Source organism: Kryptolebias marmoratus, linkage group LG7 (genome assembly GCF_001649575.2).
Source record: "Kryptolebias marmoratus isolate JLee-2015 linkage group LG7, ASM164957v2, whole genome shotgun sequence".
Lineage (NCBI taxonomy): Eukaryota > Metazoa > Chordata > Actinopteri > Cyprinodontiformes > Rivulidae > Kryptolebias > Kryptolebias marmoratus.
In genome coordinates this window covers 4,580,901-4,592,870 of record NC_051436.1, presented here as the reverse complement: position 1 = coordinate 4,592,870, position 11,970 = coordinate 4,580,901, and the positions used below count along the sequence as shown (strand labels likewise).

Below are 11,970 nucleotides of genomic sequence, written 5' to 3'. Positions count from 1 at the left end.
AGCCGGGAAAGTTGTGAAAAGTGAAACTATAGCCGGCCGAAGATAATGGAGTCTGTTGTCATTTGATACTGTTACGTCTAACAGGTCCATATATGTTGCTGCACTAAAATGCAGCAGATCTCATCTGTGAAAGTTCAGTTAAATGTCACTTCGAAATAAAGCTTGAAAAAAGGTAAAAAATTAGATTATTTTTTCATATTTTTCAGAGAATAACTGACAACGTACGTAATTGGGGTATATCGTGATATATATCATTATCGTGATATAAAATTATCCATATCGTGATATAGGATTTTTTCCATATCGCCCAGCAATACTTCAAAGTATCTCAACTACAGCTTCATGGCCCTGATGGTTGTAGAGTAATTAAATAAGATTCCACCTCTAAAAAAAGGCTCAGTTTAGGGTTTCAGCGTTTTTTACAGTGAATTTGTTTGGAGAGCATACAGTATAAAGCAGAGCAGTTAGCTGTGTGTCTGAGCCTGAATTAGTGCAATTTGATCTGTGTGGTCCTAACCTCATGGGATAAATACCCAATAAAAGACATTTTGGCGTCTGGATAAGCATAAATCCAACCAATTTGAGGCCTAATTAAGTAGGACTTACATAGCACCCTGGGACGGTCTGTTATAAGGGACAGAAAAATGACCGGGGGCATTAACGTCTGCGCCGTCTCAGGAGAGCTCTAGATCCAATAAGGAAGGAAATAAGAGAGGGGTCACTGTGGCTTACTTCACCACGGCGGCACATCATCATAATATACTGCCACACATCCAGGCTGTTTGCATGCACGAACAAGGCTGCGCGGCTAAAACAAAGGAATTCTGTTTGAATTGAAGTAGTTTTAAGTTATACCCCCCCCGCCATGTCTCGACCCGTCCCAGAGGCAACGCAGAGCTCGCGCTATACACTCCGAACAGAGAAAGGATCAGTTCCCTCAAGGCACGTATTCTTACATCAAGAAACAAATTATAATTTTATTTATTCATCCCTTTTATAAAGCTGCAACAAAATGAGCACAGCTTGTTGCTTCCACTATTAACAAGCAAGGTTGCACACAAACAAACACCCTCGATAAGCGCTATCTAGCCACGATAAAAGGGCCGGGGGGGGGGGCGAAAATGTGGCTGCATCTTTCTGGACAAAGATATACATGAGCCGCGTCATGCTGCAAAACAAATTAGTCGCTGTCAAAATCCCTTCACACACACACCCCCAGATTTCACAAGCAAGAGCAGGAAAAAATAAAAAGCTTCATACGATGGAGAGACAGAGAGCCATATCGGGAGGTCATCTGTGCTTCAAAAGGGAGATATATTGAATTCATTCATCTCAGTCAGTGGGAGTGCCAGAGCTGTGCCTTCCGTGCGACGAGGGATGGAGAGATCGCTCGTTCGGCCGGCTTGGCTCGCCACCTTCAGAGGTATTGTCTGGGAAAATATCCCCGCTAACAGAGCCAGCAATTAAACGGAGACGGGAGGGGGGGAAAGGTGCGACTGGGTTTGTGTGGGTTGCAAAGAACAGCAAGCGTTTGGAAGCAATCTACGCAAGGAGCAGCGAAGAAAGGAGGTGACGAAGAATGTTTAAAAACGAGCGAGACGCTGATGAAGAGTGGAAGGAGAGGAGGAAAGGCCACCGGGAGGACAGAATGGAGGCGCGGCAGCCAAACATTTATCACGAGTCACCGCGCCGCACTCCGGCGACATTTATTTTCACATACAACATAGATGGAGCGTCTCACAGACAAACCGCGATACGCCAGAGGGCGAAACTGGAGTTTATGAGGAGTGGAAGTCCTTTGTTTCGGTGACCAAACTGCAGACGTGTGATTTATGTCGCGTTAGTTCGTAACTCCAGTAATAATAAAGGCTTGTGTGATTCCAGGGGACAACATTTTCTGCCGACATCCAAACAGAAATATCTGCTCCAGTGGAAACAATTTAAACTGATCAAACACTTCAGGCCTCAAACAGCTGAAACGATGACTTCTCCTTCAATAAAACAAGTTAAAACTAAGTTATCTTGGGGTCATTAGCTAATATTAATCCTAAACTGTGGGCTGGTGATTCCTTCAAAGAATATTTCATACTTCAGATGAATTTTAGGCCTTAAATAGACATTTTTTTAACCGCCTAATCAGCGTTTAAAGCATTTTTCTGCAGCTCGTCCCCACTTGTCTTGAAATGATCATTTTTGCGTTTAACAAAAGACGATCAAATGTCAAACTCGAGTCCATAATGAGCGTTTGTGTCTGATGTTAAAAGCTAAAACTCCGATCCAACCTGTGCACCAGATAAAACGTCACACTTTACAAAGAAAACCTTGAAGTTTCCTTTGGCTGATGATGGATCTTTTCATCATTTCGGGTGTTAAAATTAACTAAAGACTCGCTTCTGAAACGGCTTATAACAAAACCGATTTCGCTTTTAATTAAAAGCCAAAGAAAGTGGATTTCACACTAACCTGTCAGCTGCAAATCCAGCTCCTGTTGGCAGATTAGACCAAACTACACGTTTGTTTGCTTTCAAGCTGCCAAATTTATTCAGGGTTTCAGACGCAGAAAGTCCCTCCAAACATCTTGGCGTTTGTGTCTTTAAAAGCCCACCGATCTTTAAGATCTTTGCGCTTCTCGTCCACATGTGAACTTTTAAAAACACAGTTTTTGAAGCAACCATGTTGGACTTGAGGCACAAAGCTTTTTGGAAACAAAAAAAGGTATAGCAACCCATTTCGCACACGACCGCCAGTCCTTTTTCCAAACTCAAAGTTGAGCCTTTAAGTGAAGTGAAGTGAGATTTATTTATTTATATAGCAACCTTTCAGCAACAAGGCAATCCAAAGCGCTTTAAAATACAGACACAACAGAATCCAATACAGCAGGTACATAATCAAACATAGAAAAAAACCATCAATCATGTATAATCTAAATGAAATATAGGACAATCTAAGTAAAATCATGAAACTAAACATATCAAAACATGAGCAAAATAGTAGCTAAAATAATCTAAATAAAATCATGATAAAGTTAAAGCTGAACTAAACAACAATTAGGAATCTGACAATATTTAAAATATGAGCTAAGATAAACTAAAGGCTAAATAAGCTAAAACTAACGGTACTGAACTTTCTAATAGTACCCCAAACTCTAATAGTTAAGAGTTTTTCCTTTTTTCTACATCCGTCTCTTTTATTCAGACTTGAACTCCGGCTGAAAAAGTTGACTGAAAGGCATCAAAGACAAAAAAAAAAAAGGAATAAACTGCGATTCTTTTGAAGGAATCTTTAGCCTAGATATATCTTTAGGGTACTCTTTACTCTCGTGCATCAGGTAGCAACTTTGTGTCCGACTTCAGATATTCCTCAATTGATTGTACAGCAAAAGACAGTTCTTGCAGATCCACATGTGAGGAAGAAAGCATCTTCTTCAGTTCTGGAAAGATGCAACGCCGAATCATTGCGACCCGGCCCAGCGCCTGACGATATCAGCCAGCTGTTGAGCATCAATTACAAAAAGCAAAGTGTTTGCTTTGTGGCCGAACGCATCAGTCAGCCCCGACGTTCGAGGCACTGACAGGTGAAGTGGATCACACTGATCGTTTCTTACGGTGACACCTGTCCAGAGGTTTGATATATTAAGCAGCGAGTCAACAGTCGCTTCTTGAAGATGATGTATTAGAAGCACGGGAGACTGAAAGATTTAGACAAGGGTAAAAATGTGACGCGTAAAAGGACAGGATCAGAGAGCTCCAGTGATCAGACGCTACAAAAAGTGACTCAAAGACGGGCAACTGTTAAATCAGTGATGAACATTTCAGTCCAGTCAAGCTTTACTTTACTTGCTTTTCAAAAACAACAAAACATCTGGAAATATATAAAAGTACAAACAAAAGCTACTTAGAATTCAGGCTTCGACAACCAGAGGATCCTGCAGCCGTCAGTCAGCAGTCACCGGGAGGATTTATTATAAAAGCGTCCTGAGATCACCAACAACAACATTTTAATTGCACTGCAAAAACTCATGTAACAGTGACATTTTAGAAATTAAAACTTTTAGCTTCCGGGCGTGAAATTCTTCCACTCCGAGTAATCAGTGCTGCTCTGAAAGAAGTCATGTTTCTGGCAAATTTACGAACGACGAAGCTTATAAACTTCATAGAAAATAATGGAACTGAGGCTAACTGGAAGAACATTTATCTTATTTTGGACAGTTTATTAACTGATCTTTGAACTAAATCTCATGAAGATAAAACCTGCACAACATGACCATCATCGTAGTTTATCTACATCCTCAGGGATATATATTTTACTCGATAGTTAAAGCCTAAAAGCTACATTTTCCATGACTACTATCAAATAAAAACACTAAACTGAGCAGTAAATTAAAGAAATAAGACTAAGACTTTCCAAAAGGTACACTGGACACAAGCAAAAGAACGGCTATTTTTATTTGTAAGAGATAAACCGGAGACCAGCTGGATTTGTGCATTTCTATACGGTTTATGTTCCGCAGACAGATTTTGTAGCACAAATGCATTTTAAGATGCATTATGGGTAAAACAATTCAGAGGAAAAAAAGTGTTTTCCCTAATTGCCTGTTGCAAAACGCTGAATGTTAGCCTTGATTTTAAAAATAAAATAAAAAAACAAACAAACTTCCACTTCATTCTAATGCAGGAGTGAGACAAGACTGATAAAAAGAACAAAGCAGTGAGTCTGGAAGTATTTTCACATCATTCCAGCATTTTCACCTTGTTTATTTTCTAGTTTGTCCTGAATTGATCATCAGTTTTACTTAAATTTTAAAAAAAGGATCTTTTAAGACCACTAGTCCACTTCCCCGGACACGTCAGATGAACGGGCCAATCAGACAACTGCTTACAGATGCGTATGTTTACACACCCTGCTCTTCGTCCTGACAGAGGCAGACTTCTACTAGCTTCACACGACGTTCAAGGAACAGGAGAATACAGCGAGTTATGATGGATTACATTTTTAGCAATAAATTTAGATACATCAGCTTTGTGGGAACTAAAGAAATAGGATTAATAAAAAGGACTATCAGAGGGTGGCACAGTGCCACAGTGGTTGGAGCTGTCGCCTCCCAGCAGGAAGGTCACAGGTTCGCTTCCCAACCTGGTTTCTCCGGTTGCCTCCCACAGACCAGAAACATGCACGTTAGGTTAATTTGGCAACTCTAAAATTGTCCCTAGGTGTGAGTGAGAGCGTGAATGGTTGTCTCCGTGTGTCCCTGCGATGGACGTGCGACCTGTCCACGGTGTGCCCCTGCTGGAGATGAGCACCAGCTCCCTCCTAACCCAACCTGCCCATCACCCTTTACCACACGAGTCAAACTCGAGGCCCGCGGGCCAGATCCGGCCCTCTGTAACATTTCATCCGGCCCTCTAGTCTGGTTCAGATCGAGTCTCTGATTCTTATTTAGCTTAAAAAAACTGAGCCTAATTAGTGAAGTTTTCTCTTGACAGTGACTTAGAAGCCAACAATATATAGTTTTAATTTCTGTATGATNTCATTTAAAAGCTGAGTGAGGCGTAAGAAATGACTGCTAATGATGAGCTTTTTGAAGTTTGATCTATTTGTCTGTGTTCATTAAAGTCTGTTTGCTCTAAATTCTGTATAATCTGTAACTGGGAAAAAGTCATTGATATTTCTATATGAATGATTTGACATAATACATCTAAAACCAATTAATTTATGTAATTTTTAATAAATATTGATCGTGATCGGCCCTTGGCCAGGACCAAATTTTTAATTTTGGCCCCCTTGCGTCACTGGGTTTGACGCCCCTGCTCTTTACCAATAACTCTGAGCTCTGTAAAGCTTTTGTTACTTTTTTAAAAACTTTGATGCGTCTCTCTCCGTCTGAAACCAAATGATGCCCATTTCACCAGCTGTATTACGCACCATGCCAGCGATTGCACGGCATTATTGTTAAATCTAAAGATAATTGAGCTTAAAGGGAGTTCGAATGTCAGTTCTTTAGAAACGGGCATTCATACGTTGAAAAGATTTACTTATCTGCAATTACAGCCCGTTCTGCGGCGCTAATGGGTTCCAGAGAAACACTTGGTGCTGTGTGGGAGGGACCACGGGAACATTTGTACAGTTTTCTTTTTCACGAGTCGGAAATATGTTTTAAAAGCAGGAAGGTGAGAAAGATGCAAATGCTGCAATCTGGCGAGTTTTTCTTCTTTCCCGGTGACGATTTGTCCGAAAACTTCGACACTGAAGTTCACTCAGTTCACTTGTCGGTGAATCAGCGGCTCAGAGAACAGTTTACCTGGATCCCACCTTCCTTGGAAGCGCTGGGCTGAGAAACTCTGACGTAGCATCTCGCAGCACTTCGCTGCTTTCCAACAAATGTGAACCGGTTCAGCCCCGTCAGATCTGGTTTATTCACCCTGCAGGGGTTCCACGCCGTATTACCCGCTCTGCCACCTCTCATATTTTAACCAAATCTCTCCATCTGCAGCCGAGTCCGTGTTTTCGTGTTTTACCGTCATAACAAAGAGGTGACTGCTTTAAGAGAGGAACCCTGCACCGTAAGCACGGATGTCTCCCCGCTCTGAGCCACAGGGACCTGCCGCAGTCACACATTTTTACCCTCGTTGACTTCCTCCCTCCCTCTTCCTCAGCTCCACCTGCCTCCCTCCTGTTTTCTCTGCCTGGCCTGCGCCTGAACCCGCTGTGTGGACTGACTGTGATATTGGCTGTGTGGGTGACAGGCTCACTGGTGTGATATCTGAAGGGGAGAAAAACAGATCAGCTTCTCTTTACTTAAAACCCTCCCTCCCCCTTCCTTCACCAGCTGCTGATTGAAGGAAGGCCTGACAGCAAATGTTGTTCATTTATTTTTCAAAAGGCGCCCATCGTTCACCGAGAGAGAAACTCTGCTCAAGGTCTCCTTCGTGAGCCTATAAATAGAGGAAAACTGATGCTAAAGGAAGCAGTTTTTGAGTTTCGGGGTTTCAAAGTTGTGACGAACAGACAATCATCCAAACTGAGACTCTGTCGTACCACATCCTGACCGGCCACAACTCTGGAAAACAGACGGATTTATAAAATTTGGCTCGTATTTGGCTGTGAAGAACTAATAATAAAAAATTTTTTTTGTTGAATCTCAATCTCTTTGGTTCCTTATTACAAGCTGGAAGAACTAAGATTAAAACTGATTTGCATATTTCAACGAAAATGCAATCCTGATAAAACAAACAAAAAGATGGAAATTTAAAAACATTCCAGACTTTATAGTTTATGTCTTTTATTCCAAATTACTTTTATTTTTTATGGAAAATTTGGAAAAAGGAATAAAAAACAGAAGTTTCTGGTTGCTGTGGTGATTCCCAACATTTCTGTGGAAAAGAGAAAAGCAAAACTAAAAACTGAGCCTCAAATAATGTAAAAATCCTTGTACTGAAAATTGTCAGCTGGATTATCACTGGATGTCGTTTTAATAATCTGTCTGGTTGAAAAGACAACGTCACCTACATTTTATAGATAAAATTCAGAGCTCTAAATAATAAGTTTGGGTTCAGGTGGCTGTATTCGGTGTTCATTTAGGAGTCCTAAAGGTCCGAGATGTGAGACGTTTTCATGTTCTTTCTGATTCAAACAATTTCTCCTCCATATTTATTTTACAGAATAGCTTAAATCAAAAACATTTCTGAACATTTCAACAGATTAAACTTCACTGCTTATCATACTCCAAGACCTTTCGTGAAAAAAGAAAAACCTTAAACTGCAATTATGTAAAAATTATAGAAGTTATCAATATGTTCGGTCAGAATTTTTTTTTTTTTTTTGACTTTTTGCAGACAAACCTGAGCTAAAATGAGGGATAAATTGTCCCCACAAGTTTAGCCAAAATAATAATCCATTTTGCATTTGGACTGGATCCCCAATGACAGATATTTGTATTTTACGCCAAACATCTGCTGCATTTATCCACATTTATTTTGATCCTAAAGAAACGAGTCTTTGTTGCATCGGATCTAAACTCAGACCACGGAGTGGATCTTCCTGAAAAGCCACCCACCGCTTCCCTCACGCTGCCTAACCCGGCCTGATCCATCGATCAGGAACTAAGCGCCGTCTTTAATTGGCTGGACGAGGTCGATTGCCCGTGCAGACAGTGAGAGGCCTGAAGGGGTTTTATGTGTGTGTGTGTGTGTGTGTGTGAGCCAGTGAAAACAGTGGGAACCCTTAAGTCTCCTTCTCAGGGCAATCACAGTAATGAAGTGAAAATCTGCAGTTCAGAAAACCTCTGACCCACTGATTAACTGACAAGTGAAGGAAGCAAATCGCTGGAAGCGCCGCTTCTTCGCCGTTTTCGTACACATCTGTTTGCGGAATCTCAACTGAACAATTGTAGCCACACACACAAAAAGATCTGCTTGATCGAGACACGCCAACGTCACGCGCTGCACCGATGCCTTAAAGACCATCTGCCATGAACTGTAAACACAGAACGTGTCTTCAATAAGCTCCAAAAAGTAACTTTTAAAAGCAGAGCATCAGCTGGAAGGTTAGATGCTGACGTTTCTGTAGCTAATTACTTCTGTTCAGCTGGAATATTTAAAGAAATGGGATCGATATTACCGCGCCGTGTGAGAATATGAGGTCGTTTTGCATGAAACAGTCCCAGGATCAGTAATTTAAACACAAAGGTCAGCAGTTTTTAAAAAAAGCTTCAACAAGAGCACAAGAGGCAAACATTGATGAAAATTGAAACTCCCATGAGCCTTTGCTTCAGTATTTTCCAACTACTTTTAAAACAATTTGTAGCAGCTAGCTGTGCTGTGATGCTCCTACTTTACAGATTAAGAAAAATTGGGGATTTTAAAAAAGTAAGAAAAGTTGGAGTCCATTTCAAACGAGCAACTTATTACTTCCAGTAGATTAACTCGTACTTATGTCAGATTTCAACATTTTTAACCTCAGATATTTAGAAATCCATGGTAACTGTAGTTAAATTGCTCATAAAATCAGGACTTCATTTATTTCTAGTTTTCATATTTTCAGTTTTGTTTTCTTGCCTGCAGACAGAAAAGTTTAGCACGTCTTTGCTACAGAATAAAAAAAGATGCATGCTTTAGTAGATGAACACTTAAAAATAAGTGTCTATACAAAAACAAATATTTCTCCAAAACATGCATTCATTATCCTGCATAAATGTGAACTGACGCTGAGAAAACGAGCGCAGGTCGGTCGCGCCGCGTGCTCCTCTCCTTGTTAGCCGTCTTTGGGCGACAGGACGGCGTCACTTTGGCTCAGTCCGTCTTAAATTAGCTCCGCCCCTGAAAAAGCAGCGACGGCTCCGGATCTTGTTTACGTTTTTTTTTTGTCTTCCAGGGGGTCGAGTTTTAACGTGGAAAGGCTGTAATGAACTCTGTTTCCTGTCGGTGATCATACAAAACTAAACAAAAAAAAGTTTCCCCGAACCAAATCTGTTTTCTGCCGATCTCAACCCGTCTGTCCTGCAGAAACTGAGACAAAATCCATCCCTTTGTCTCAGTTTCCAGCTGTTTAAGGAATCGTTTAGTGATGGTGTCAGGTGCACATGTAGCTGAAGGGAGATTCATTTCTTAATGGAGCATTGACACAATGCAGGTTCTGTATAAATAGAAGCTGAGTAATCTTGTTCCTGCTGTAACCTCCTGCTCAGCCTTTTCCATCACGATAAACTGCTCTTTTATCTGTGCAAACTGATTCCTAATCTAACCTCCCACTCAACAGTACGTCTTTCAGTTTCTACAGACAGGAAGAACTCTGCAATAAGAACAGAATGAATGTTTCACAAGAACTAAATTAATTAGAGTACAAGAAAATGGATCAAAGCTGGAAGAGTCTCCGGTTCGCTGGCTTACAGAGGAGCTCGTGGATCTGATTCACTTCAAAACTTGGAGCAAACAAAGACAAGAATTCAACTTTTTTAAGTTCGAACTATTCAGCTGAATCGTGTGATCTTAAAGCGAAAGTCCAGAACCAGTCACCGGAACCATGATGAAGATTTAAGAGGAATGGTTTGGATCCGGTCCCGCTCAGACCAGCTGTTCTCCAAGCTGAGGCCATTCAAAGAGTCGTCAACAACAAGTAAGATATTAATTGTTCATAAGCTGTCCACAAAACCCTACTTCGAGCCCCCGCCCTCCAGCATCAGGGAGTTATAAAAGCTGCAGCATGTCTGCAAGTCTTCGGTGCTCCCGCGGCTCCGTGTTCAGTTCTAAATTTGATCCAGACGCGATTTTCAGCCCGCTGTCATTCGCAACGAGTTGATTTATTTCAGATTCACCAGAATTATTGATTTTATTTGCCAGGGACGTTGAATCGAGCGCTGGAAATATTAACAGATGAGTCGGATCAGCTTGTTTGCACGTCTCAGATTCTCCACCACTGGAAACCAGTTCTTTAATTTAGCGAACACAAACAGAAGCTAAACCCTTCCATCACCTGCACTTTATTACCGCCGGCTCTCAACTTCATTTGTTTCTTACTGCACTTTTGTTTTATAGTTTACCTGCTGCTGCACACAGGAAGTTGTTGGCACAATCTTGTACAGAACTGTAACGACAATAAATTGTCTCTGATTTCGTCTTCAAGCCAGGAGGCTGTTCTTTATTCCTCAGGGTGCAGTTACGCTTTTTCTTTTTTTAAAATCACAAAGCCACTTGTGGCCTGGTAAATGCTTTAAAGCCTTGTGGTTGTTTGTCCCATGAAGGGGGAAGAATCTTTTTTTTTGACTATTGTTGCAAATAAAATCTATTTAAAATGCTGCAGTTGTCTGGACTCCATATGTTGCCAAAGAAAGAAAACTCAAACGAGGTGCATCTGAGAAACTCGAAAGCCAAACTATGAATATTTCTTTGCATTTAATTTAATAAATAACGAAGCATCTCTATTTAAGTGAAGCCATAATATCCTGTTTATTGAAGCCGCCATATTGTAGTTTTAGAGTCTGCGCAGCAGGAATGTGGGGCTAAACATCCCTCATCGTGGTGTTTTTAGGCATCAAATAACTAATAAACTATACATCAGAACTAACAGCAGCAAAGAAAGCACGATATAAATCAAAAGAACTGCAAAAATTACTTTTACAGCAGCCAGCCTACAGGGGTCGCTTGTGTTTCTGCATCAACTTCCATCTTGCCTTCTTTTTTTGGTCTCCTCCCTTTCTCCAGAAGCCCCCGCAGTGAAAGAACTCATGAATGATTTGAATGTCCGTCATGATTCAACCGGGACTTGAACCTGCAGCCTCAGGATTACGAGACCCCCGACCGCTGATCCATCGCAGCGCCTGATGTCGTTAATGTAGCTGTTCTCTAACAGTCCTGATGGTTGAAGGTCACTCAAACTGCCTGCTCTGATGCTAGATTCAGATTCATTTAAATAATCCATGCGATTTGGATTCTCATTTTGAGATGTCCTTATTGCAGAGCAAATCTGTTCTGGCACAGGTAGGCAGCCATCTTCTCTATATGGCAAGAAAAAAGAAAAGGCTGTTCTCACCACCTGAACAGGCATGTCAGCATAGTGTCAAATTTTGAGAATAAAAAAAAAGTAGATATATGGAGGAGTTCATGCTGCCAACTAGTGCTGGGCGATTTAACGATACATATCGTAGGGACGATAGAAAAGTGTCTATCGTGATATATTTTCTTCTATCGTCTCTATCGTTTCTATTGTTTCTATCATAATTGTATCAATGATTCATGTAAATATTTCATAACGTAAGCTACGACGAATGTATTAGTGTTGTCACTTTGCATACATTCAGTTTATATAAGTGATAAATAAGAAGAACCTCCGTTTTGCGACATGATGCTGCTTTACGGCAGCGGCTTTCTGCGCGGCCCGGTGTTTTCACCATAAGTGCTGAAAGATGGAGACGCAGGAAGTATCAAACCCGGGGTCGCAACAAGTAGAGACAGCTAGCAGGCAGCCCAAGAAGACTTA

At 41.0% G+C, this 11,970-nt stretch overlaps 1 long non-coding RNA gene across 3 annotated transcripts in view; it reads right to left on the bottom strand.

Annotated features, from left to right (window-relative positions):
* Positions 1-11,970, bottom strand: part of LOC112450936 — a 51,385-nt gene that overhangs the window by 27,406 nt on the left and 12,009 nt on the right. The window contains exon 5 of one of the 3 annotated variants that reach the window (XR_003039667.2): positions 7,276-7,370. The exons of the other annotated variants lie outside the window; for them this stretch is intronic. This is a non-coding gene — a long non-coding RNA (uncharacterized LOC112450936). Of the gene's footprint in view, positions 1-7,275; positions 7,371-11,970 lie in introns of those variants that run through there. 3 annotated transcript variants of the gene reach the window in all.